Source organism: Coregonus clupeaformis, unplaced genomic scaffold (assembly GCF_020615455.1).
Source record: "Coregonus clupeaformis isolate EN_2021a unplaced genomic scaffold, ASM2061545v1 scaf2155, whole genome shotgun sequence".
Taxonomy (NCBI): Eukaryota; Metazoa; Chordata; class Actinopteri; order Salmoniformes; family Salmonidae; genus Coregonus; species Coregonus clupeaformis.
The window spans coordinates 34,280-40,305 of NW_025535609.1; positions in this window are offsets into that span (position 1 = coordinate 34,280).

Sequence of the window (6,026 nt, forward strand, 5' to 3'; positions counted from 1 at the left end):
ACCTCATTGCTAATGAAATCGCAGTGGCTTCAAAACCATTTAGTGAGGGTGAATTTGTAAAAACATGCATTATGAAGGCAGCGGAGATTGTGTGCCCTGAAAAGCGGCAGGCTTTTGCAAATATCAGCCTGACAAGAAACACAGTTGCAGACAGGGATTTCCGATCTTTCAGTGGATTTGGACAGCCAGTTGAAGCAAAAAGTAAAGTCATTTATTGCGTTTTGGTTGCAATTGATGAAAGCATGGACATTACAGATGTTGCACAACTGGCCATTTTTTCATCCGCGGAGTTGATGACACATTGACCGGTCACGAGGAGTTCGTGGAATTGGTGCCGATGACAGATACAACGACAGCAGCTGATATTTTTACCAGCAGCTCGTCGGGCGCGCTGGACAGGGTCGGAGTGGACTGGTCCCGCGCTGTCAGCCTGGCTACAGATGGTGCGCCCTCAATGATCGGGAAAAAAGCAGGCGTTGTGACAAAGTTCAGAGAGAAAGTGCAATCTGCAAATGGAGGACGTGATTTTTTGACTTTTCACTGTATTTTGCACCAGGAGGCTTTGTGTTGCAAGTCATTAAAGATGGATAACGTCATGAAGGTGGTCATCCAAACTGTTAATTTCATCCGATCCAGAAGCCTGAATCACCGTCAGTTTGACAGCCTTCTCAGAGAGAAAGACCACATCTATGGCCTGCCATACCACATTGAGGTAAGATGGTTAAGCCGAGGTGCTGTGCTGAGGCGTTTCTGATTTATTTACGAGAAGAAATTGAACAGTTCATGGAAGAAAAGGGCAAACCAGTGTTAGAATTTCATTCCGCAGAATGGATGCCGGACCTTGCATTTATGGTGGATGTTACAGAGCACCTGAATAACTTGAACAAACAGCTGCAAGGGCGCAACAAAGTTGTCACGCAGTCTTATGACAGCATACGTTCTTTCAAGTTGAAGCTGTCATTGTGGGAGACGCAACTTGCCGGTGGTGATGCAGCTCACTTCCCCTGTCTGAAAAATGTATGCGCAACCCAACATGTGGCAGACATGAAGCGGTTCAAAGATAAAATAACTGGACTGTTACGGGAGTTTGAGCAACGCTTTCAGATTTATGTTTATATGTTTTTATGTTGATGTGCTATTGTTTTTAATTGATTTTATTTTATTTGTATATTTAACCTATTCTTGACTCTGTGGTTCTTGCACTTGTTTGGGGAACAGGATTTCATTATTTGTATCTACATTTCTGCCTGAGAAATGACACCCTGATATAGTTCTGTGATCTGTGAAACAGTTCTGTTAATCACTGAGGCATTGTGTGTTTGTGTGTTCTTTTTCTTTAGAATTTTCAAATAAACTTGACGTGTTTTATGATTAATAGTGATGTTGTGCTTGTACTATTTTGGACACACTGTCCTCAGGCTCCAGCTTTATGTTGTATGTTGATCGTATTAAAACAAAGAAAACAATCTGAAGTTGTTGTTTTTAAGTTATATATACCATGATTTTTCCGGTCCGGCCCACTTGGGAATAGATTTTCCTCCATGTGGCCCCTGAGCTAAAATGAGTTTGACACCCCTGGTGTAAAGGAAAGATGAATGGAGCCATGTATCGTGAGATTTTGAGTGAAAACCTCCTTCCATCAGCAAGGGCATTGAAGATGAAACGTGGCTGCGTCTTTCAGCATGACAATGATCCCAAACACACCGCCCGGGCAATGAAGGAGTGACTTCGTAAGAAGCATTTCAAGGTCCTGGAGTGGCCTAGCCAGTCTCCAGATCTCAACCCCATAGAAAATCAGTTGAAAGTCAGAGTTGAAAGTCCGTGTTGCCCAGCGACAGCCCCAAAACATCACTGCTCTAGAGGAGATCTGCATGGAGGAATGGGCCAAAATACCAGCAACAGTGTGTGAAAACCTTGTGAAGACTTACAGAAAACGTTTGTCGTGTGTCATTGCCAACAAAGGGTATATAACAAAGTATTGAGAAACTTTTGTTATTGACCAAATACTTATTTTCCACCATATTTTGCAAATAAATTCATAAAAAATCCTACAATGTGATTTTCTGGATTTTTTTTCTCTTATTTTGTGTGTCATAGTTGACGTGTACCTATGATGAAAATTACAGGCCTCTCATCTTTTTAAGTGGGAGAACTTGCACAATTGGTGGCTGACTAAATACTTTTCCCCCCCACTGTATTCCACCCACACGAGTTGCTGGCTCCAGGAGGTGGGGTTGGCAGAGACGAGGCAACGAAGAGTCATCTCCAGATCCTGATTGGCTCCCTCCGACTGGCCGTTAGATTGGGGGTGAAAACAGGAGGACAGGCTGGCCGATGCCCCAATGAGGGTGCAGAACGCATTCCTGAAGCAGAACGAAAACAGAGGACCGCGATCGGAGACCACCGGAAGTCCATGGATCCGGAAGACGTGCTGCACCATGAGCTGGGCCATTTCCTTGGCTGAGGGTGACTTGGGAAGGGGAATGAAGTGGGCGGCTTTGGAAAACCTATCCACCAACGTGAGGATAGTGGTTTTGCCATCTGATGGAGGGAGACCCTTGACGATGTCCAGGGATATATGGGACCAGGTGCGGTGAGGAACGGGAAGAGGTTGAAGGAGGCCAGCCGGAGCTTGCCTTCGAATTTTATTCTGAGTACACACAGTGCAGGCGGTGATGAACATGGAGACGTCATGAACCAAGGTGGGCCACCAAAAAGGTAGTCGTACAAAGGTCAGGGTCCGACGGGAGCCAGGATGGCTGGCCAGTCGGGAGGGATGAGCCCATTCCAGAACTGGGGAACAGGCAGAGTCCGGGACAAACATCTGGGTAACCGGGCACCCTCCCCGGGGTCCGGCTGGGAACACTGTGCCTCACGGACCTGGTACTCTATACCCCAGACGAATGCAGCCGCGAGACAAGAGTTAGGGTAGGGCGGTCTCAGGATCCATTGGTGTAGCAGAGGGGCTATAGAGGCGTGAAAGCTCATCCGGCTTCACATTCTTGGATCCCGGGCTGAATGAGATGGTGAAGTTGATCCGAGTGAATAGCAGGGCCTGTCGAGATTGCCTGGAGTTGAGGCGCTACGGTGTGGAGATATTCCAGGTTCTTGTGATCCATCCACACTATGAAAGGGTGTTCCTTCCTCTCTAACCAGTGCCTCCACTCCTCTAACGCCATCTTAACCGTGAAGAGTTCTCGGTTACCCGCGTCGTAATTCCTTTCAGTGGTGTTGAGACGATGGGAGAAGAAAGTGCAGGGATGCAACATTTGGTCTTGGGCCGAACGCTGGGACAGGACAGACCCCAATCTGATGTCCAAGGCGTCGACCTCCAACACGAACTGCCGGGACTGATCCGGATGGATTAGGATGGGGGCGGTTGTGAATCAGTGCTTGAGGTCCAAGAACGCCCGGTCTGCAGCTGGAGACCACGTGATCGGGACCTTGGGAGAGGTGAGTGCTGAAAAACATGGAGGACATGTTCTTGAGCCAAGCGGGAAAAAACGAGAATGTCATTGAGGTAGACGAACACGAACTGGTTCAACATGTCACGGAGAACATTGTTAACCAGGGCCTGGAACACTGCAGGAGCGTTGGTCAGTCTGAATGGCATAACAAGGTATTCGTAGTGCCTGCTAGCCGTGTTAAAGGATGTCTTCCACTCGTCCCCTTCCCGTATCCTTACCAGATGGTAGGCGTTCAGGAGGTCCAACTTGGAGAAGATGGTGGCCCCCTGGAGAGACTCAAAAGCCGAGGCGATGAGGTGAAGTGGGTAACGGTTTTTAACCGTGATGTCATTCAGGCCCCGGTAGTCGATACGCAGGCGCAAGGTTTTGTCCTTCTTCTCCACAAAGAAATACCCCTGTGCCGGCGGGGGAGGCAGAATGATCGGATACACCCTGCAGCCAGGGAGTCCCTCAATGTACGTTTCCCATCGCCTTGGTCTCCGGACCCGACAGGGAATAGAGCCAACCCTGAGGCGGTGCAGTGCCCGGGAGAAGGTCAATGGCGCAGTCATAGGGCCGAAGCGGAGGAAGTGAGGTGGCACGGGCCTTTCTGAAAACCTCCCGGATGTCCTGGTATACCATGGGAATGGCGAAAAGGTCCGAGACTTTACCCAAGCCTGCAGGAAGACGTCCCAGGGCATGCTGCGCCTACTTCAGGCATTGAGCATGGCAGAATGCGGTCCAACCATTGATCGAACCCACAGTCCAGTCCACAAGGAGATTGTGTCTTTGGAGCCATGAAAACCCCAACACAACGGGTACCTGAGGGGATTCGATAAGTAGAAACTGGATCGTCTCGCGTTGGTTGCCTGACACTCGCAGGTTGATAGGAACCATGTTGTGGGTGACTCTGCCAATAGAACGCTCATCCAGCGCTCCGACGTCCATGGGAATGGAGAGGGTTTGAGTGAGGATTCCCAACTCTGACACCAGGGTAGCGTCCATAAAACTCTTGTCGGCCCCAGAGTCAATGAGAACCGGGAGAGATTTGGACCGGTCACCGCACAGCAAGATGGCATGGAGAGGGGTACGAGTAATGGGAGACTGGACATTCTCCGTAATGGCCACCAGTGTACTCATACCTCCTGATGAGCCGGGTCTTTTTACAGGACAGGTAGAAATATAATGACAGCCCTATGTGTTCAGTCTGTGTAACCATTTGGCAGGAGACAATCTAGCTCTGCCAAGTTGCATAGGCGAGTCGGCAACCCTCTGTGATTTCTGAGAGAACTCGGGTGACATCGGATTCACTCGGAAGTGTAGACTTTGGAGATTTCCGGGATTCCTTGGAGGCGAGGTGGAAATTGAGGACGTGCGAGGGCAACCGGAACAGAAGATGAGGGAGTACTGGGAGAGAAAAGCTTGGCAGGTTCCAGAATCTCCAGCATAGCGCTCCGGAGGTAAGCAAGGTTCTCGGGACACCGTGGTAGGCTGGGAAGAAATGCCGCTGGTGGCGGGGTTGCTGAGAGTCTGGGGGATTAAAGTAGTGGCTGCTGCCTAATAGACAATCTGCTGACTTTCTCCGGCAATGTATGGAAAGCACAGCCGTGGCGTTCAGCCAAGGTCTGGAATCCTTCCATAAGGTTGTGAAGTAACTCCTCGTGTCTTGCAATGGTGGCTCAGTGGGAGGAGACGGCGTCAGAGAGCTTGTCCGAGTCTGCTGTGTAAGCCAGTTTGTACTATCAGGAATCAGGATAAGACCCATATGCAAACAGTTCAAATCATAGATGTTTATTACAAAACAGTGGGCAGGCAAACGACAGGTCAAGGGCAGGCAGAGGTCAGTAATCCAGGGCAGAGTCAATAAGGTAGAGAACGGCAGGCAGGCTCAGGGTCAGGTCAGGCAGAGGTTTGTAAACCAGGTCAGAGTCAGATAGGTCCAGGACAGCAGGCATGCTCGGAGTCAGGACAGGTAGAATAGGTCAGAACCGGGAGAACTAGAAAACAGGGACTAGAGAGAATAGAAGTACGGGAAAAACACGCTGGTAGTCTTGACGAAACAAGACAAACTGGCAACAGACAAACAGAAAACAGGTAGAAATGCACAGGGGATACTGGGGAAAATGGGCTACACCTGGAGGGGGATGGAGACAAGCACAAGACAGGTGAAACAGATCAGGGTGTGTTGTGGAAAATAACCACTATACTTTATTACAAATAAGGTCTTACAGAGTTTTTGTTGCATCAAGAAATGACTTCATTAAAGTTTTCAACAAAGCCGATACCAGTCTGCAGAGGGGCACACATCCTTAAGGTCTCCCTCCATCTTATATAGTCCTCTTCAGTTTTCCTGCTCTTTTATTCCTCCGCCCACTTCCTTTGTCCCTGAGGACGGCTGAACTATTACTCCAACCAATCACCCGCTCCCCTGTCTTGCATGACAAGGCCCTAAATTACACAAACCTCACCCCCTCATGCTGTAATCAATCAAGAAGATACCAAGGAGACAAAGGTCTAGCCCAAACTCTATTCAACCCTGGTGCTGCTCCCTTCACTGTGTTTGAAGAGAGAGACAAAAAC